The sequence below is a fragment of the Protopterus annectens genome, chromosome 2.part0 (assembly GCF_019279795.1).
Source record: "Protopterus annectens isolate FY-2018-M chromosome 2.part0, PAN1.0, whole genome shotgun sequence".
Classification (NCBI taxonomy): Eukaryota; Metazoa; Chordata; order Ceratodontiformes; family Protopteridae; genus Protopterus; species Protopterus annectens.
Window position 1 is genome coordinate 862747192 of NC_056728.1, and position 22744 is coordinate 862769935.

General features: G+C 39.1%; 1 protein-coding gene across 1 annotated transcript in view; it reads left to right on the forward strand.

Moving 5' to 3' along the window:
• The window catches only part of JAK2 (Janus kinase 2), a 2444284-nt gene that overhangs the window by 1725563 nt on the left and 695977 nt on the right, over positions 1-22744 (forward strand). The window lies entirely within an intron of this gene.

Sequence of the window (22744 nt, forward strand, 5' to 3'; positions counted from 1 at the left end):
CCTGAAGCTTTGAAAATTGACCAATGGTGACATCCTTTGGAGGATATAACTCATACATCTTAGGTTACTGCAACAGTGATGTATTAGAACATCTACTATTGTGGTAAGTTATGTACATAGCTTTACTTTGTGTGACATTCACTCCCCTTTAAACTGTTAGGCGTTTGTTCATGCTTCAGCTTTTGCTTGCAACTTGTCTCATTCCTAAGGCATCAGGAAACAGTTTGTCCCATACCAGAGCTAGTTCAAAGAAATCTTCTGTGTTCTCCTTAGATTCTGCTTGATAGGAGAATGACAGTGCATCCCTGCTTCAAGCTTCCCTGCAGATGATCCGTTACTTGTAAAAGACTCTTCAGAATCTCTTTTTCACCAGGAGACATGATCAGTATGTAAGGAATAAGAATGAGGAACCTCTTTAACATTCCCAAATGCAGTTTCTCCTTATTGGTGTTATTGCTGCAGCCTAAAAGCAGTCAAACTGGGTCTCCCAACTTTGAAGAAGACTGTTGCGCCTTAAGATCCATAGTGGTATGAAGTGTCATTCTTTCTTTGTATGGTCTCATCTACTTTGCACAGTTCCAAGAGATGACAGCTCCTTGCTGTGTCACAGCTGAATAGTGTGTAAATGTTTAGGCAGGGTAGGCATGAAGGTCTTTCTTCTTCCATTCTGGGCCTTGGAGTTCTAAACTGTTTGTGTCAGTTATGTCATTTCCTTTCTTGTTCATCAAGTATTGCTAAAGCTGGCTGAACTTCCTGAGTCTTTGGGGAAGAATTGATGATGGTTTCCTCTCTGGGCTTTGTAGCCTGGTGTAGCTTTGACTTGCTGACTCTGTGGAGAGGGCAAAAGCATATGGGATGTATCTGCATCAGATAGCAGGATTCTGTTTTTTTCACATAAAGAAGACATTTTGTTTGGGTGCCCTTTTCCAGGGGTGTCTGATGTCTGTAATTGCAAACTTTGAAATTGCTCCATCATGGATGTGAACATGCTATGTCTGAAACTGCATTATCTTATAGTATTCCCCTTCTCTAAAGTAAAGCATTCTTGAAGTAGCATACACCAAGTAGCATGGGTGAGGGAGGCACAAACCCCCGGTATATCAGAGAAGCTGAAGCCTTTCTGTAAAAATCCTTTAAAGATATAACAATTTTCAAAATTCAAAACAACTTATTTTTTTTCTTTTTCTTGTGTAACTTAGTTTAATTTTTGAAATATCAGGACTCACCGAATTGGATGGTGCATTTCCTTCAGGAAGCCTTCATCCAGGGAATTCTTCATGCAGACTTTTTTATAAACACCTTTATTGAATTATCGGTTTTGATATAGGCAAAGCATGTCCTCCCCGTGGTTGGGTGGGTGTTGGAAAGACATGCATAAAAGGGCGTGCCTTCGTTGAAGGTTGGACATCGAGCTGGCACCTCGGCATTCATGAAAATCTACTGCCAGTCATTAGTGGACCGGAGTTCCACTGTGGCGACCCCTAACCAGGAAAAGCTGAAAGACAACAACAACATATAAAAGTAAGAAAATCATATTAACGAGTTCAAAAACGTTAGTCAAAACAACTTTATATAAATTGTTCAATTCCTGCCTTTCTTAAACCTTGTTCCTCCTCCCAAAACACTTTTTTCATGTATTCATACAATTTCCAATTTTTTCTATGTAATTTACCGCTATTCTTTTCTAAAGATGCCACCTCGTATTCTTTTGTCTCTGTTACAATAGTTGGTTTAGATTTTGATTTCCATTTTCTAGCAGTTGTTTTTTGGTGGCAGCCACCACAATGAAACTTAACAAGGCCTTACTTATATCTAAGCAATTCAGGTCATGTATCGTAGCTAAAAGAAAAAAGGCCATTTCTTTTTTATGCTCATTTTCTCATCTATTATTCCTTGCAGAGTACTCTATGGAATTTCTAAAGCCTGCTAAATCATTACATTCTGTGAACATATGCTCCCAGGTACCTGTTTCTTCCTCATTACACCTCCAACACTTGCCATCTACCTGAGGAAAAATTCTTTGGAGTTTGCTTGAGATATAACTGTATCTGTGCAACACTCCCAGGCAAAAATCCTTAATCTTTAGGTTTTGTTGCATATTTGGGAGCTGTGTGTCCTTTTGTCAATTGCATGTATAATATCGCTTCCCAATCCTTACTGACGTTTTCTGATTGATTCTTATAATTGTCTTGCAATATTTTATATGCCCTACTAATTATCTCTTTTTTTAACAGCAGCTCTTCTGTTTTAGATTCAATTAAAAACTCAACCACTGCAGATCTTTCATTTTAGATTCCCCTATTCCCTTCTCTTTGTCACATATCCTAAGCTGCCATAACAGAATGTTTTTTAATTCATATTCTTAAATACATCATCTCATGACCCCATAAATGTGTATTGCTGAACAGATTCACGTTTCGGTACATACTTTTTTAGCTATAGCCTTTGGTTTACCTTCATTAATTTTATACACCAAAAAAAAAACGGAACTGTTTCATACTGTTCCACAACACTGAGATTTCCCTTTTTGGTTCCATCAGATACAAAATATCATCTGCAAATAGAGAGTTTTTCTTAAACATCATACCAGTTAGAGCCTTGAATTTCTGAGTCCCTTATTTTCTTTGCTATTGCTTCTAATTATAATGCAAATAACGAAGGAGAAAGAAGGCACCCCTGCCTAGTTACTGGGTTCAGACAAGTTAGTGAGGAAATCCATACCCTTTGATTTTTGCCTCCGATCCATTATATATATTCTAATTTACCTTATTGTATCAGGAGGTGCAAATGCTTCCATTGCCCTGCTCATAAAATCCCAGCTTACTCTGTGTAATATCCAAACAACCATAAAAGTGAATCAAGCAATGCGGCAGTATAAAAATGTATTAAAATCCAAAACGTAATGCTTTCGCAGTTGAAGAACTTCTTCAGATGTTTAAAAAACAGACATTCTCATGCCATGTAAATATACAAACTCTAACAATTTCAGCATTCTTCACAATTCTGTCACCTCCTTTCATATAAATTTAAAACATCACCATAGAGTTATACTATTGTTGTTTCAGCTTGGCCATTTTATTTAAAGGTCTATCTTTCAAGAGAGGTTTTAGTGGGACCTTATCATTGAGGCCATATCCAGCATTGGCCCCCAGCCTGATTATCCGTTTGGCCTCAGAAACTTCAGTTTTATTCTCTATATCATGTCCTCTAAGGCCAATAGTAACTTTCTCAATAGCTAAAAATTTAAAAAGGATGTGTGTGCCCATAATTCTCTATATGTTTTGCAAGTGCATTATTAAGTGCATCTTTTTATATCACAAATATGTTCCCTTATTCTATCCCTAAACTGTGTATTTGTCTTGCCTACATAAAACATTTTGCAGGAACAGACAACTAAATATACTACATTAGGGGTGTCACAACTAGCTCTCACGTTGAATTTAAAAACTTTTATTAAAACCAGGATGCAAAACTTTACCAGAGGAATCAATGTAACTACAGAAACTACATTTCTTACAAGAAGTAAATAGAGGAACCCCTCTCTGTTGATCTAAAGTCTCATTCGTAGGGTAACAAAGCATTTGTTTCAAGTTTTTCTTGTTAAATAAGAAATTAGGTTTATCGCCCACAACTTTCCTATGGCTGGGTCGCTAGTTAATACAGGCCAATGTTTCTTCACAACATTTGTTATAATATTTATATTGTTCCCAAAAAACATGAGTATACATGTATTGTATCAGAAACATATTTAATTGGGTCATCTGTGCTTATCTCTACTTCAGAAAAATATGATCTAGCTTTTTTAGCCCTATGGTCATTAATGTCAGATTAGGGGTCCTTCTATGTCATGCTCCTTAGGTTTAGGTTAAGACAAAGATCATTTAAAGCATCATCAAATTTCTTCTCATCAGGGTTTAATCTTGACATTCTGAACCCTTGTCCTCTTACTACATTCTTAAAAATGTGATTAGGGTGCATGCTAGTTCTATTTAGCAAGTTGTTTCTGTAACTTTATTTCCTATAGCTCATAGTACAAATGGTATTGTCAGCTTTCTTATAAACTTTGACATCAAGAAAATTAATTTCACTCCATGAAGTATTAATATCAAATTTTAAAAAAAGTTGTACTACCATTCAAATAATCAAAAAGTGTAGATAAATCATGTTCAGACCCATCCCATAACAAGAACAGGTCATCAACGGAATGCCTATAGAAAATATGTTCAAATCTATGCATTTCTAAAAAAAAGTGTTATTCTCCCATTTAGCCATCACAAGATTTGCATAGCTGTTCGCAGTGGGTAACCACATTGCTACACCTTCTTTTTGCAGATATAAATTCTGATCAAATAAAAGTGTTCTCAAGTATTGTTTCTATTAATAAACATAGTAAATCTATAGAGTTGTGTGTTTAAGTTGCTTGTTCCAAAGGATATTCCATTAACATGTCTATACTCTTCACATTGGGAATCATAGTAAAAAGAGAATATACACCAAGTATAAAAAATAAATTACTAGGATTCATACATGTCTCTTGTAAAAATCTGTACAAGTCATTCAGGAATTGTTTTGTGTCCTTTATAGTTTATACATTCCTGTCTGGATAAAGGTACTGTACACCATCCATGACCTGAAACTATAGGTCTGAATGGTGGACATGTTGGGTTTTTATGTACTTTCAGGAGTCCATGTATTGCCGGTACAATGGGATTATCAACCAAAAAATACTTAAACATATAATTAAAGCATCCACATAACAATCAATCATATATGTTATATATCCTAAATAAAATTACCTTTATATACATTTATCTTTTGTATACTTTTTCATCATTCAATAAGTTATTACTGTGTGTAATGCTTTCCTTGCATCAAGACCTACCAATGGCAGCTGTATTTTCTTACATTCAGCTTTCCTCTGAATCATCATTTTTCTATTAATGTTGTCAAATGTTTGTCTCCCATCCACAAAACTACATTGGTCCCTATCTATCAATTTGACATCACCTTTGCCATTCTTTTAGCAATTATAGACACAAACATATGGTTTAAAATTAAAATGGGCCTGCTTGAAGTTTGATCAGATGGGTCTCTACTGTCTTTAGGTATTACAGCCACCACAGTGTTTTTCCAGGATGTTGGTGCCTCCCATCCTTTTAAAATAGTGTTAAAACCTTCCAGATCTTTCTCACTTTCTTCTCCCCTAGCTTCTAAACTTCTACAGGAATACCATCAATTTCTGGAGACTTTCTTGCAGATTGGTTATACGTTACCATTTTTATCTCATCTCCTCCTATGTTAACAGTTAGATGTTGAGCTTCATCTACCTCTAACCTTGTCTTATGTAAGTCTTCCATAAATATTTCCATTTGCACTTTTTCTTGAGTTCCCCATTTCTCTGCTTTGTACAAATTTTATAAAATTTCTGAAATATTTCTAATACCTGTACAGGATCTCTGGTTATTTTTCTTGGTATACACTAAGTTTGGCAACTTCGTTCTGGTGTCTAAGTCATAGTGTCAAAGGTTTTTGTGTTGTGGAGTTATCAAAGAACAGTTGCTTAACAGCAATCTTTCTAAACTCATGCATATTATCCAGGTACTCCTCTTTCTGTTTAACACTCTCCTTTTCTGAGAGATTCCCCTTATTTTGTAATACTTAGACTTTGTCAACCCCTCTAAATAATTCTTATTCCTTCTTAACTAAATCTCTCTTACTTTTATTTCTACCCTATTTTTAAACTCCACTTTCATTTTAGCCCAGTCATTAGCTGTAACATCTGAAGTACATTCTAGCATCCATAACAATTCCTGGAATAATATGTAAATTCTGTTTTGAGTTCCTACTACTGAATTCATGTCTTTCATAGCAAATATTTTCGTAATTTCTTCAGAAGTCTACCCTCCTTTGTTATATTTTCCCTTCTAGCCCCCCCCCCAAGATGCAGCCTTATTGCAATAAATAAAATTCCACTCCCCACCTGTAGGTCATAATCCCTGCTGAAAAGCTAATTATTTCTCCTCATTTTTTAAAGCGCCATAGTAGCAGTTTTAGGTGGAATATAAATACATGCCAGTGTAATCCTCATCCCTTGCCATTAGCCCCGTACTACCATAAATCTGCCTTTATTGTTTCTTTTTCCCCCTTCTATCACTACCGGAGCTCCCCTAGCAATTAATGTAAGTACTCCTGTTTTCATTTGTCTGTCATACTCTGCAGAGTATCCATCCTGACGTCCTTTCTTTATCAAATTCCCATGCTCAGTTCTTTCCAAAGGTGTCTGCTGAAGCATTGCTGTTTACACTCTGCCTTTCTTAATATAATTAAGTATTCTTCTTTTTTGTCAGTACCTGTGAGACCATGCTGTTCATGTGAAAAGTACATGTATGTGAACATATTGTTGTTATTTTGCTAAATAAGGAGACTTGAAACACGTCAAGTCTCAAAATGTTCGCCGTCTTCTAGTCATACTTGTGAACTTTGGCACTTTGGGATCTTCATCAGGATAAGTTATAACATAGGCTACTCTGACCTCTTCATGTTATTCACCAGGTTACCCTTATGCTAACTCTCCTAGCACATACAGCTTTTCCTCCATTATTTTGATTTAGTAACACAGCTATTGAATTTTCCTTAGAAAGGAGAAGTATTAAACTACCTTGCTACCTGTTACAGCAGTAAGTAAAGAAATGTAACATTTCATCTCAGGGTCTTGAGTGTCTGGAATGCATCTCTGAGCATACAGATATACAGAATATAAAAATAACTTATATTTACTATAGTATGTTATCTATTTTCCCTTTTAAGGTGCATGCAATGAAATGTTTTCAGTCATCTTAGTCTTACATACAGATCAGGCATATTTTATCAACTAAGCGAAGTTGTGGAAGAGAATTATTAAAAAAGTTATTTATTTAGAAGGGTAAAAGGACAAAAGTTATGAAGGATAAGTTTCTGCCCATAGAGTAAGGTAGGTTATCTGATTCGTGGGACAGTTCAGAGTTGCACAGTTATGGCTTATGTACAAAACTCAAACAGAAAGGTATATATCAAAGTGGAAAAGGGCAAGTGATGAAACTGGGAGCGAGTTTGAGAGACAAGAGAGTACGACTTTGAATGCATCTCTTATTCATAAAGTAGCAGGAAGAAATTCTAATAACTAAGCCAGTGCAGGAATGGACAAAAGAGATTGTAACAGTAGGGCTTCCTGCAAATCTGGTTATGGAATTAACAAAGGAACCAAAGTAGAGCAAATTGTTTGGGATGGAAATATGATGATAGTTGGATTGCAGATTAGAGAGACAGGGGAGTGTCAAGTGAAAATCCAAATGTAGTATGTTTTTTAGTTCAATATAGAACAGAAGCGGGTTAAAAAAGGATAATTAGTAGGTGTATACAATTTTTCATAATAAGTTTAAGATTCCATTAGAGGAGGTCAGACAAGTATGGGAAATGGTAACGTAAAGGCAATTTACAAAGGAACAATGGAAAGTAATATATAAGACTCCTGGGTATGCAGCAGTTCAGTTCAGAAGTTTTATAATTTTGCATGGAAGTCCTTGCATAGGTATTGTTTTCTTTACGGCAAGTAGACTTCAGAGATGTTTTCCTCAGATAGAGAACAAATGCTGGAGGTGTGTTTGGGAAAGAAAAGTAATTGAGAATATTACTTTTTTTTGGAGGGGTGATATAACGAGTTGGCAGATTTAAAAAATTTCCTGAGTACTTTGTCAGAAATTTTGGGGGGGGGGGCAAATCATTGTAACTAAGGAAAGGATTCTTTTGAGCTGGGATATAGAAGGTTGTACTGTCAGAAAAGTAATTGCTAGTGAATGGAAATCACAATCTTAACAAGACTATTGTTGTAAGTACCAAATATTGTAAAGGAGATTTAAAGACCTGGAGGTGAGATTTTTAGAAGAGTGAAGTAGCAAATTACATAGAAATAAATGGATTTTGTGTGAGTAGTACGTACAAAATGTATCTGATAATGTCCACTTCATTCCATTAACCTGTGGGAATATGGGCCACCTTCTTCCAGCACAAGACTCCTGACTTGAGCTCCTCCTGCCTACCCTTAATACCCTGCTCTCCCACAGTACCACAGATCTTGTTTGTCGCTCTTAGTGTTAGCATTGAGGTCCGACTTGAGTTTGTCCATTGCTGTTTTTGCAGTCTTTTTCTTATTGTAGTCTTTCCTACTTGTTTTTTTTTTTTTTTTCATTTTCGTCCCTTTCTAGTTTCTCAGGATACTTATCCGTTAGGCTGTTTAAAAGGATCCCTTTAAATGTATTTGTCGTCTTAAATTGTTGAATTGATTTCATTAGCTGGCTGTCGTATGATTTATTCATTTTATTTTAAATTGTGGAAATTTTTAATTGATTTTAACACTGAGGAAGGATAGTATCTGAAAGCTTTGTTTGTTATGTAATAAATAGTTTGGCATTTTAGTCCAAGTGCTTGTCTTGGTATTTTACGTTTCTACATTTGGATTATCACTCTGCTGCATATCCTTTGGTATTAGATGCCTTGGTTGTGGCAGTAGCCACCAAGAAGGAGCTGGCTCAGGAAAGCTCCTCTGTCCATCCCACAGAATAGAGAATCCCGGGCGCTGGATGGATTTGGAAAAAGAGTGTATGCCTCATCTACCTTTGTGTTTCAGGTTTTGAACTACTTGTCTTATTTTACCTGGCTACAAAGAGACTTAGTTAAGGAACTTTCTCGCTTGGCCTCTGAATCCATGCCTGCCAAGGAACGGGAGTCTGTTTCCTCTTAGGCTGGCCACCCTGTATTCCCTAGCCAGTATGTTCTTGAGGCTTATCGTTCATGCTGTGAAGGGTACCTCAAGGATGGACAGTTCTGGCATTGCCATATGGCGCCATGCCTGGATAAGACTATGCGATTTTGCTGAGCCTTTCAAACAATACTATATTAATGCCCCTTTTGATGGCTGTCCCTTGTTTGGGCCCATGGTATGTGACCTTAACCCAGAGTGAGAAGGATGGTAAGACCCTGTCTGCCTTCAGGATCTGTTTTTCTACTCCACAACAGACCTTCTCCAGAAACCAGAGTGGAAGTAAGAAAACATGGTTTTGGAAATTGCAGGGCCCTTTCCAAGACACCAGAGACCCCCAGAGATAGAGGGAATATGGTTAGAATTGAGGGCGCCAGCCCCATGGCCTTGGAAGTTCACAAAATCAAGGGTCACGGGAGCCAGGTCTGGACAAGCCTTTCCAGCGATCCTGAAATGTTGCCCGACTGCTCTCCTCTGGAAGCAGTCAGGGGACATTTTTCCTTGCACCCAGAAGCCTGGGAGGCCATCACAGATGACACATGGGTGCTAAGGAAGGTATCCAGAGAATACTCCATTCCCTTTTCTGACACCCCCCCCCCAAAAAAAAAAAATTCACCACCCCAATGTTCCACCCAATCAGAGGGAGGACCGGCCCAAGAAATAAGAAAGTTACTGTAAAAAAAGTCATCAAAGAAGTCCCCCTGCCTCACCTGATCAAGTGCTTGAGAAAGGGGAGGGTAGCTGTACTCTATAAATCTGAGTTGAATGTCACCATAGATGTAATACAACCACCTCAGATTAATAACTCAGAGATTCTTGCCACCAAATTGTAACTTAATAAAAATAAATGCATTAATATCATCTGTATGTACATTCCCCCAGGTGACAATATATCTACACTTGAAGATATCCTGCACTGGCTGTCATGTCACTACCCCCAAGAAACCCTACTACTTGGAGACTTTAACGTAGACTGGGGCACCTGTTCCTCAGAATCCCCAACCACCCATATTAACCTGCATGCATTTACACAAATCATATCCATCCCTACCAGGATAGATAAACTCAACCAAAAAGAAAGCATACTTGACTGGGTACTCAGTCACCCCTAACTGTACACCTCTGGTACCCTCCCTGATGGCCTAAGCGATCACCTTCTCACATATGTAATTAAGCACAAAGCCATTAATTCCAACAACCCTTACTCAGAAAGGTTAGAAACAATAAAAACTTTGACCCTGCCAAATTCCAACAAGAACTAAACTCATGTAATTGGTCTATTCTAAAACATCTCCCCTTAGAGGAAGCAGTAGCATACTTTAACAACAAATTCCTTGAGATCCTTGATTTGCATGCACCTATTCATTCAAAGAGAACAAAGGCAAAAACTGCACCATGACTTTCTAAAGAGTCTAAACTCAAAATTACCCTAAGAAACAAACTGTGGGCTTTATGGTTCTTCTAAAGACCCCAAGATCACATTAAATACAGGCAATCCAGGAACGAAACTAAAAAAATCCATTTTACAAGACAAAAACAATACTACTGTAATTTACAGACAGTAAATCAAAATAACCCTCAAAAGTTTTGGGCAGGTTTAAATAATTATTTAAATTTGGGGGAAAAAAAAAGTTATAAGGGTAAAACCCCTGGAAGGAGGGTTTCTGATTTTAACCGTTCGAGGACAATTAAGGCCCCCGTACCCAAAACCCCCAGGTTTTCCTGGAAAGGGCAATAGAAACCCACGTTTAGGCAAAGTCGACTTTAATTATCCTTACCTTGACAAAAAATTTAAAAACTAACCTGCGGAAAACAAAGAGTTACATAGGGTCTCAATTATAATCGAACCAAGTAGAGCAAATTTTGGAAAATATGATGATAGTTGATTGCAATTAAAACTTTTTTTCTTCCATTAAGATTCATGCTGCAGCAATCTCAGCTCACTATGATTGTGACCCACCATTGTTTTCGCATCCTTTGTTCAAGCAGTTTCTTAGAGGGGCAAAGAATATAAGACCCCACGTAGAGCTCCTACTCCTGCTTGGGATCTCAATTTTGTGTTGGAAAACTTACTCTACAACCTTTTGAGCCCGCGGCTACTGCTGAAGTGAAATATTTGTCATGGAAGACTGCTTTTTGTTGGCTATTACTTCTGCAAGAAGGGTGTCTGAGTTGCAGGCCCTTATGGCAGTCGAGCCCTTTTGATTTTCCATAAGGATAGGGTATCATTACGCACTAATCCTTCCTTTATGCCTAAGGTGGTTTCTAGTGTGGCCTTAAACCAAACTATTCATTTGCCTACCTTTTATGCAGACCCCAAAATAAAGGGGAAAAGATTTTGCATACTTTAGATGTACACAGGCAATTGCTATTACTTAAGCAGGACTAAGGATTTTAGGCAGTCTCAGCAGTTGTTTGTTTCTTTTGCTTTGAGTTCGCAGGGCAAGCCTGTGTCAAAACAAACTATTTCTAGGTGGATTGGCTTTTGCATTGCATTTTGTTATTCCCATCATGGCAAGGAGGTTCCAGCTGGGATTAGGCCTCATTCCACTAGGGCTACTGCCACTTCAACAGCGTTTCTACGAGGGGTGGCGACTAAGGATATTTTGGAAGCAGCTACTTGGAGTTCAGTGCATACTTTCTCTAAGCATTATCACCTTCCTATCTACTCTAAGTCTAGGGCTGGTTTTGCCACAGCTGTTTTGCAAGGCATGTTGTCAGCTCCTGCTTCTTTATGATTTGCCAGCCTCCCTTACCTCTGCTTTGGGATTCTACCCAATAGTAAGGACTGCAGCAATGGAAAACGAAGAACATAGTACAGTTTTGTACCTACCATAAATGTAGATGTTCGAGGATTCCATTGCTGCAGTCCAATTTACCCTCCCTCCTTCCCCTCTGTATTTAGGGGTGGTTGTGTAGGTGAGTTTACCTGCTTATATTTTTGTATATATTGTTCATGTTTTGGTGCAGGTATTTTGGGCCTTGTCTTTTTAGGGTCTTCTGACATCTGGGGCAAGAAAAGACTGAGGATATGACGCCGGTCATGCGCATTAGTACCCTGACGTACTGACGTCAGTCTAATGCGCCCTGACCGACGTCAGCCTTATACTCTGGTATTCGGGCCGACTGGATGCGGACTATACCCAATAGTAAGGACTGCAGCAATGGAATCCTCGAACATCTACATTTATGGTAGGTACAAAACTGTACTTTATATATCCTAAATAAAATTACCTTTATATACATTTATCTTTTGTATACTTTTTCATCATTCAATAAGTTATTACTGTGTGTAATGCTTTCCTTGCATCAAGACCTACCAATGGCAGCTGTATTTTCTTACATTCAGCTTTCCTCTGAATCATCATTTTTCTATTAATGTTGTCAAATGTTTGTCTCCCATCCACAAAACTACATTGGTCCCTATCTATCAATTTGACATCACCTTTGCCATTCTTTTAGCAATTATAGACACAAACATATGGTTTAAAATTAAAATGGGCCTGCTTGAAGTTTGATCAGATGGGTCTCTACTGTCTTTAGGTATTACAGCCACCACAGTGTTTTTCCAGGATGTTGGTGCCTCCCATCCTTTTAAAATAGTGTTAAAACCTTCCAGATCTTTCTCACTTTCTTCTCCCCTAGCTTCTAAACTTCTACAGGAATACCATCAATTTCTGGAGACTTTCTTGCAGATTGGTTATACGTTACCATTTTTATCTCATCTCCTCCTATGTTAACAGTTAGATGTTGAGCTTCATCTACCTCTAACCTTGTCTTATGTAAGTCTTCCATAAATATTTCCATTTGCACTTTTTCTTGAGTTCCCCATTTCTCTGCTTTGTACAAATTTTATAAAATTTCTGAAATATTTCTAATACCTGTACAGGATCTCTGGTTATTTTTCTTGGTATACACTAAGTTTGGCAACTCTTTCTGGTGTCTAAGTCATAGTGTCAAAGGTTTTTGTGTTGTGGAGTTATCAAAGAACAGTTGCTTAACAGCAATCTTTCTAAACTCATGCATATTATCCAGGTACTCCCTCTTTTCTGTTTAACACTCTCCTTTTCTGAGAGATTCCCCTTATTTTGTAATACTTAGACTTTGTCAACCCCTCTAAATAATTCTTATTCCTTCTTAACTAAATCTCTCTTACTTTTATTTCTACCCTATTTTTAAACTCCACTTTCATTTTAGCCCAGTCATTAGCTGTAACATCTGAAGTACATTCTAGCATCCATAACAATTCCTGGAATAATATGTAAATTCTGTTTTGAGTTCCTACTACTGAATTCATGTCTTTCATAGCAAATATTTTCGTAATTTCTTCAGAAGTCTACCCTCCTTTGTTATATTTTCCTTCTAGCCCCAAGATGCAGCCTTATTGCAATAAATAAAATTCCACTCCCCACCTGTAGGTCATAATCCCTGCTGAAAAGCTAATTATTTCTCCTCATTTTTTAAAGCGCCATAGTAGCAGTTTTAGGTGGAATATAAATACATGCCAGTGTAATCCTCATCCCTTGCCATTAGCCCCGTACTACCATAAATCTGCCTTTATTGTTTCTTTTTCCCCCTTCTATCACTACCGGAGCTCCCCTAGCAATTAATGTAAGTACTCCTGTTTTCATTTGTCTGTCATACTCTGCAGAGTATCCATCCTGACGTCCTTTCTTTATCAAATTCCCATGCTCAGTTCTTTCCAAAGGTGTCTGCTGAAGCATTGCTGTTTACACTCTGCCTTTCTTAATATAATTAAGTATTCTTCTTTTTTGTCAGTACCTGTGAGACCATGCTGTTCATGTGAAAAGTACATGTATGTGAACATATTGTTGTTATTTTGCTAAATAAGGAGACTTGAAACACGTCAAGTCTCAAAATGTTCGCCGTCTTCTAGTCATACTTGTGAACTTTGGCACTTTGGGATCTTCATCAGGATAAGTTATAACATAGGCTACTCTGACCTCTTCATGTTATTCACCAGGTTACCCTTATGCTAACTCTCCTAGCACATACAGCTTTTCCTCCATTATTTTGATTTAGTAACACAGCTATTGAATTTTCCTTAGAAAGGAGAAGTATTAAACTACCTTGCTACCTGTTACAGCAGTAAGTAAAGAAATGTAACATTTCATCTCAGGGTCTTGGAGTGTCTGGAATGCATCTCTGAGCATACAGATATACAGAATATAAAAATAACTTATATTTACTATAGTATGTTATCTATTTTCCCTTTTAAGGTGCATGCAATGAAATGTTTTCAGTCATCTTAGTCTTACATACAGATCAGGCATATTTTTATCAACTAAACGAGAAGTTGTGGAAGAGAATTATTAAAAAAGTTATTTATTTAGAAGGGTAAAAGGACAAAAGTTATGAAGGATAAGTTTCTGCCCATAGAGTAAGGTAGGTTATCTGATTCGTAGGGACAGTTCAGAGTTGCACAGTTATGGCTTATGTACAAAACTCAAACAGAAAGGTATATATCAAAGTGGAAAAGGGCAAGTGATGAAACTGGGAGCGAGTTTGAGAGACAAGAGAGTACGACTTTGAATGCATCTCTTATTCATAAAGTAGCAGGAAGAAATTCTAATAACTAAGCCAGTGCAGGAATGGACAAAAGAGATTGTAACAGTAGGGCTTCCTGCAAGTACGGTTATGGAATTAACAAAGGAACCAAAGTAGAGCAAATTGTTTGGGATGGAAATATGATGATAGTTGGATTGCAGATTAGAGAGACAGGGGAGTGTCAAGTGAAAATCCAAATGTAGTATGTTTTTTAGTTCAATATAGAACAGAAGCGGGTTAAAAAAGGATAATTAGTAGGTGTATACAATTTTTCATAATAAGTTTAAGATTCCATTAGAGGAGGTCAGACAAGTATGGGAAATGGTAACGTAAAGGCAATTTACAAAGGAACAATGGAAAGTAATATATAAGACTCCTGAGTATGCAGCGAAGTTCAGAAGTTTTATAATTTTTGCATGGAAGTCCTTGCATAGGTATTGTTTTCTTTACGGCAAGTAGACTTCAGAGATGTTTTCCTCGGATAGAGAACAAATGCTGGAGGTGTGTTTGGGAAAGAAAAGTAATTGAGAATATTACTTTTTTTTGGAGGGGTGATATAACGAGTTGGCAGATTTAAAAAATTTCCTGAGTACTTTGTCAGAAATTTTGGGGGGGGGGGCAAATCATTGTAACTAAGGAAAGGATTCTTTTGAGCTGGGATATAGAAGGTTGTACTGTCAGAAAAGTAATTGCTAGTGAATGGAAATCACAATCTTAACAAGACTATTGTTGTAAGTACCAAATATTGTAAAGGAGATTTAAAGACCTGGAGGTGAGATTTTTAGAAGAGTGAAGTAGCAAATTACATAGAAATAAATGGATTTTGTGTGAGTAGTACGTACAAAATGTATCTGATAATGTCCACTTCATTCCATTAACCTGTGGGAATATGGGCCACCTTCTTCCAGCACAAGACTCCTGACTTGAGCTCCTCCTGCCTACCCTTAATACCCTGCTCTCCCACAGTACCACAGATCTTGTTTGTCGCTCTTAGTGTTAGCATTGAGGTCCGACTTGAGTTTGTCCATTGCTGTTTTTTGGCGAGTCTTTTTTTCTTATTGTAGTCTTTCCTACTTGTTTTTTTTTTTTTTTTCATTTTCGTCCCTTTCTAGTTTCTCAGGGTACTTATCCGTTAGGCTGTTTAAAAGGATCTCTTTAAATGTATTTGTCGTCTTAAATTGTTGAATTGATTTCATTAGCTGGCTGTCGTATGATTTATTCATTTTATTTTAAATTGTGGAAATTTTTAATTGATTTTAACACTGAGGAAGGATAGTATCTGAAAGCTTTGTTTGTTATGTAATAAATAGTTTGGCATTTTAGTCCAAGTGCTTGTCTTGGTATTTTACGTTTCTACATTTGGATTATCACTCTGCTGCATATCCTTTGGTATTAGATGCCTTGGTTGTGGCAGTAGCCACCAAGAAGGAGCTGGCTCAGGAAAGCTCCTCTGTCCATCCCACAGAATAGAGAATCCCGGGCGTTGGACGGATTTGGAAAAAGAGTGTATGCCTCATCTACCTTTGTGTTTCAGGTTTTGAACTACTTGTCTTATTTTACCTGGCTACAAAGAGACTTAGTTAAGGAACTTTCTCGCTTGGCCTCTGAATCCATGCCTGCCAAGGAACGGGAGTCTGTTTCCTCTTAGGCTGGCCACCCTGTATTCCCTAGCCAGTATGTTCTTGAGGCTTATCGTTCATGCTGTGAAGGGTACCTCAAGGATGGACAGTTCTGGCATTGCCATATGGCGCCATGCCTGGATAAGACTATGCGATTTTGCTGAGCCTTTCAAACAATACTATATTAATGCCCCTTTTGATGGCTGTCCCTTGTTTGGGCCCATGGTATGTGACCTTAACCCAGAGTGAGAAGGATGGTAAGACCCTGTCTGCCTTCAGGATCTGCTTTTCTACTCCACAACAGACCTTCTCCAGAAACCAGAGTGGAAGTAAGAAAACATGGTTTTGGAAATTGCAGGGCCCTTTCCAAGACACCCAGAGACCCCCCCCCCCCAGAGATAGAGGGGAATATGGTTAGAATTGTAGGCACCAGCCACATGGCCATGGAAGTTCACAAAATCAAGGGTCACGGGAGCCAGGTCTGGACAAGCCTTTCCAGCGATCCTGAAATGTTGCCCGACTGCTCTCCTCTGGAAGCAGTCAGGGGACATTTTTTCTTGCACCCAGAAGCCTGGGAGGCCATCACAGATGACACATGGGTGCTAAGGAAGGTATCCAGAGAATACTCCATTCCCTTTTCTGACACCCCCCCCCAAAAAAAAAAATTCACCACCCCAATGTTCCACCCAATCAGAGGGAGGACCGGCCCAAGAAATAAGAAAGTTACTGTAAAAAAAGTCATCAAAGAAGTCCCCCCCCCTGCCCTCACCTGATCAAGTCGTGCTTCGAGAAAGGGGGGAGGGTAGCTGTACTCTATAAATCTGAGTTGAATGTCACCATAGATGTAATACAACCACCTCAGATTAATAACTCAGAGATTCTTGCCACCAAATTGTAACTTAATAAAAATAAATGCATTAATATCATCTGTATGTACATTCCCCCAGGTGACAATATATCTACACTTGAAGATATCCTGCACTGGCTGTCATGTCACTACCCCCAAGAAACCCTACTACTTGGAGACTTTAACGTAGACAAGGGCACCTGTTCCTCAGAATCCCCAACCACCCATATTAACCTGCATGCATTTACACAAATCATATCCATCCCTACCAGGATAGATAAACTCAACCAAAAAGAAAGCATACTTGACTGGGTACTCAGTCACCCCTAACTGTACACCTCTGGTACCCTCCCTGATGGCCTAAGCGATCACCTTCTCACATATGTAATTAAGCACAAAGCCATTAATTCCAACAACCCTTACTCAGAAAGGTTAGAAACAATAAAAACTTTGACCCTGCCAAATTCCAACAAGAACTAAACTCATGTAATTGGTCTATTCTAAAACATCTCCTCTTAGAGGAAGCAGTAGCATACTTTAACAACAAATTCCTTGAGATCCTTGATTTGCATGCACCTATTCATTCAAAGAGAACAAAGGCAAAAACTGCACCATGACTTTCTAAAGAGTCTAAACTCAAAATTACCCTAAGAAACAAACCGTGGGCTTTATGGCGTTCTTCTAAAGACCCCCAAGATCACATTAAATACAGGCAATCCAGGAACGAAACTAAAAAATCCATTTTACAAGACAAAAAACAATACTACTGTAATTTACAGACAGTAAATCAAAAATAACCCTCAAAAGTTTTTGGCAGGTTTAAATAATCTACTACATCCTGGACAAACTTCAACCCCAATCCCTGCTGCTACTATTGATAAAACCCCTGAAGATGTTTCTGACCGTTTTAACCGATTCTGAGACAATTCAAGCCCTAGCTAGCCAACTACCTCCTAGCTCCCCTGGTCCTGAAAGTAGCACCCCTAGAAACCTACTCGCATTCAGCTTCCAATCAGTCGCCACTTCACTTATCCGTACCTTGATCAAAAAATTAAAACCCACTACACTTTCTGCTGATCAACTCTCTGCCGAGTACCTACAAAAATCAACTGATGCTTTTGCTTACCCTGTCTCAATACTAATCAATCGAACCATAGTAGAAGCTAAAATTCCCACCATCTGGAAAATATCCTATGTAATCCCACTTCACAAAGGAGGCAGCTCTACTGAATTCTCCAATTATAGGCCAAAAGCTATACTCTCTCCACTTGCAAAGATTATGGAAAAATGTATTCATAGACAACTCATGCACCACCTAATCCAGAATCACCTTATGGCAGACACTCAGCATGGCTTCTGTCATCATCACAGCATTACTTCAGCCCTCCTCGCCTTTACCAGCACCATAAACCATAATCACAACAATAATTATATATCCTCAGCCCTCTTCTTGGATCTTTCCGAGGCATTCAATATGGTTGATCAACTTTTAATCCACACCCTGCAAACATTCTGTCTAGATACTAGAGCCCTTCAGTGGTTTCAATCCTACCTGAATGGTCGACAGCCGGCTGTCCTCTGGCAGAACAAACTCTCTTTCTACCTAACACCCTTGGAGTACCACAATGCTCTATACTAGGGCCCTTGCTGTTCTCCATCTTCATTAACGACCTTTATACTGTCATCCCAAAAGTCAGCTGTATCCAATATGCTGATGACTCCACTCTGATTTGCTCGGCCACATGTCCAATAAGAGTTATGGTCAGCTACCCAGACCACCTTTAATACAATAGAAAACTGGCTTTCTGAACGTCGTCTGATCCTAAATCCCAAAAAAACTAAAATGCTGTTATTTTCACCAACACGTAGGTCTACCACTTTCACCTTTACCATAAATTCAAATGATGGAACAATAATCTCCCCTGACCCCTCTACAAAACTATTAGGTGTCATCATAGATAATCTAAAATTAAACCTACATGTTAACCAAACTATCAAAACAAAACTAGGGTCACTTTATAGAATAAAAGCATTCCTAACCCCTCTAGCTAAAATTGCCATAGCTGGCTCTCACCTTCTTTCAACCCTTCTGTATGCATCCCCTCTACTCTCAAATTTGAACAAGACTGTCCTTAACAAACTCTCAATTTGTTACAACCACATTGCCAGGTTTGCCACTGGGCTGCCTTTTAGGACACATCATTGCATCAATCTAAATCAGCTTGGGTGGCTTGAACTATACAGCCTAATCCAGTATAACCAACTGATTATGGCCTATAAAATCCTCTATAATCCGGACAATACTCCTGCACTTAAATATTATCACCCCCTATAACAATCCTAGACCGCTTCGATCCTCTAACAAACTACTAATTCAGACTAGCAAAATTAATAACACAGCTGGTGACTCTCTCTTTGCAAACTCTGTAAGTAGTTCCTGGAACTCTCTTCCAGCTGATATTACCTTACTTTCCACCTTAGGTCAATTTAAAACTAGACTCAAACAACATTTGTCACTTAACTGGCTATGTCAATGTATCAAACCTGGCTAACTCTCTCTAGAATGTGTATAAATCTGTTAACCATCTTACTGTGTAATTTAATCCTGATGTACGCTCGGGATTAACTCTAACCTGTGGAACTTGTTTATCTTGCTTACTTAGACTATTGTTTGCAATATGTAATGCTGTTTCTGCTTACCCTTAGAGCTTTTCTCCCCGGGCCTCTGCTGAAAATGGACATGCATCCAGTCAGACTATCAAGGTCAACAAATGTAAAATAAAAATAAAAAATAAAAAAATTTACTCTAGATTCTTTTTGCTACCTAAAAAGACAGGGGACCTGTGGCCTATCTTGGAACTGTCCTTTTTGAACAAGTCAGTAAAACACATGAAGTTCAGGATGGTCATGATTCAATCCATTGTACCATTCTGAAGATGGGCTATTGGATGTGCTTTATAGACCTTCAAGGATGTGTACTACCATATCAAAATGGACAGGCAAGCCCGGCCTTTTCTACATTTTAGGCGGGTAGCCAGACACTATCGGTTTCATGCATTTCCATTTGGTCTCGCCACAGTCCCTAGGGTGTTTACCAAATGTCTAGCAGTAGTTGCAGCTTATTTCCGACTGCAAGGCTATCAGATATTCCCTTATGTGGATGACTGACTCCTGACTGCCCCAACCATGCATCTACTCCTCCAGGCCAGGAATTACTTCCTCAGCTTAGCCTCTACACTAGGGATAAATGTCAATTTGCCGAAGTCGCACATGGATCCAGTACAGACCATAAACTTCATTGGGGCACGTCTAGATACAAGGACTTCTTACATTTACCTTACATCGGACAGGGTATCAGATCTAAAATTCCATGTCAGCCAGATCTTGTCTGCTTCAAACCTCTCTGGCCTCTGTAGTTCTCTGAGTAAAAGACTCCATCCCAGCAACCATAACTTCTTCCAATAGCACGTTTCCACATGCAAATTCTGTAATGGACCTTGGCAGTACAGTGGTCTCTTCTCAGGAATCCCTTGAACCTTCTCATCAGCCTGTCTCGTGTGCAAGGACTCTCTTCTTTGGTGGCTTCATTCACCTGAGATCACCCAAGGACACCCATTCGTCCTTCCCTCCCCAGTTGCCATGTTGACTATGGACGTCTCCCAGTTTGGGTGGCATGGGGGATTGTATGAGCCAAGACAGTCCAAGGCACATGGATGCCCCAGGAGACCAAGTTGCATATCAGTGTTCTTGAGATGAGAGCAGTTCTTCAAGTGTTGTGGGAACTAGACAGCTTTCTTCCTCAGGGAACTGTTGTTACAGTCCAAACAGACAACATGTCATTGGTTTGGTACATCAGCAAATAGGAAGGAACAAGGTCTTACCCTCTATGTCGAAAAGCTATGAGAGTCTGCCAGTGGATGATTTCTTCCATCCACTTTTTGGTAGCAACCCACATTCCAGGGGAATCCAGCATTCTAGCTGACAGGTTCAGCCGAGTGCTACTGATGCCTCACGAGTGGTCCCTGAATCAGTACATGGCAGATGCGATCTTCCAGAAATGGGGTTTTCCTTGCTGCAACCTCTTTGTGTCCCCTCTAAACAACAAATGCACAAATATTTTGCTTAGATCCCTCCGCAGGGACAGTCCCCCAGGGATGCTGTTGTGCATTCTTGGCCTTCCAGTCTACTCTGTGCCTTTCCCAGTCTTCTGGTGATCCCCAAATTCCTACAGAAAGCTGTCAGGTTCTGAAGCAAAGTGATCCTTATTGCTTCCTTTTGGCTTTGACCAACCTGGTTCACCTTCCTTTGGTCTCATCTGGTTTGCCCCCATGATAAAGTTGGATCTGAGTCCAGATCTGCTTTCTCATCCATCAGGACATCTACATCCCAACATTCAGGACCTGAAGCTGATAGCATAGTTTCTCCACTTCTGATGATGGCTAGATCTCGCAGGCTGTCTTCCCCAGTTCGAGAAATTTTGATTTCATCCCATAGAGCGTCCACTCAAAAAAAATTTACGAGAGTAGGTGGAAAAGATTCCTTTTCGGGCAGAACAGAAACGGGTAGATCGCTTTACAGCACCGGTTTCAGTAGTACTAGACTTTCTGGCTTCCCTTTTCAATGACAGTGCTAGTTATTTTACAAGTAAAGTTCAACTTGCTGCCATTTCCATCTTGGTTTTAACTCAATGTCTCTTGACTTCAAAATTGTGTAAGGCCTTTCTTAAGGGCATCTTTCTGCTCTAGCCATCAGTCAAGGATCCTACGTCTCCCTGGGATTTAACTATGATTCTGCAAGCCTTAGTTCATCCCCTGTTTGAACCCCCAGCCACTGTAGACCTGAAATTTCTCTGCAGGAAAATTCTTCCTTGTAGCAGTTACCTCAGCCAGAAGAGTGTCTGAGCTCCAGGCTCTTTCTGCAAAATGTCTATATTTAGTTTTTCATAAAGACAGAGTGACTCTACATATGGATCCTTCCATCTTACCCATGGTGGCTAAAGAAACTAACAGTCAATCAGTCTTCTACTATTCTTTCATCAGTATCAGAACTACGGAAAGTACATCTTACACATGCGTGATGTTCATAGACAGCTTTGTTTTTACACCTATAGAACTAAATCCTTCAGGAAGTACGATCAGCTGTTTGTTTCCTTTATAAACACCAAGAAAGGTAAAGCACTGACCAAGATTGCAGTGTGTAGATGGTTGAAAGACTGTATTAACCTTGGAAGAATAAATGTATTCCTTTACCGGGTCCGGGTAGGGCACACTCTACAAGGTCCATGGCCACGTCTCAGGCTTTTTGGTCTAGAGTTTCTATTGAGGGCATTTGCGATGCTGCTACTTGGTCAAACCCTGATACTTTTGTTATACTTTACAAATCTTACATTATATCCAGGAGCAGAAGTGCCTTTGGTTCTGCTGTACTCCAGAATGCCCTTCCTTGATGGCCACCCTAGATTATAGTAGCTGGTGGCTCTGTCCCAGAGGTTAATGGAGTGAAGTTGACAACATCAGATAAAGAAGTTAACATTATTACCATAACATTCCATCTGTGTTGTCCAACTTCATTCCATTAACCTTCCTGCCCCCTTCCCCCTATCCAGAAATTTTTTTGGGAGCCTAATAGAAGATGTCCTTCTATTCACATGTTGCAGTATTCAAAACCGTAGGGAGGTTGCTGCCTGCACTGCCGACATCCGGCCAGTATACCAAAGTCTTGTTTTAGGAGGGTGGGTGTGACGTACTGTGCCAGGGCCATAAACCAACATAGGGTATAAAAGTGATGTCTGCACGTATCCTCTTCAGAATTTTTTGCCGCAGTGAATGTCTGACTCCAGTTTGCCAGTTCAGACAACAGATCGCTAATTCAGATGACTGCTACAAATAACTGCTACAGATAAGTACCTATGTGGGG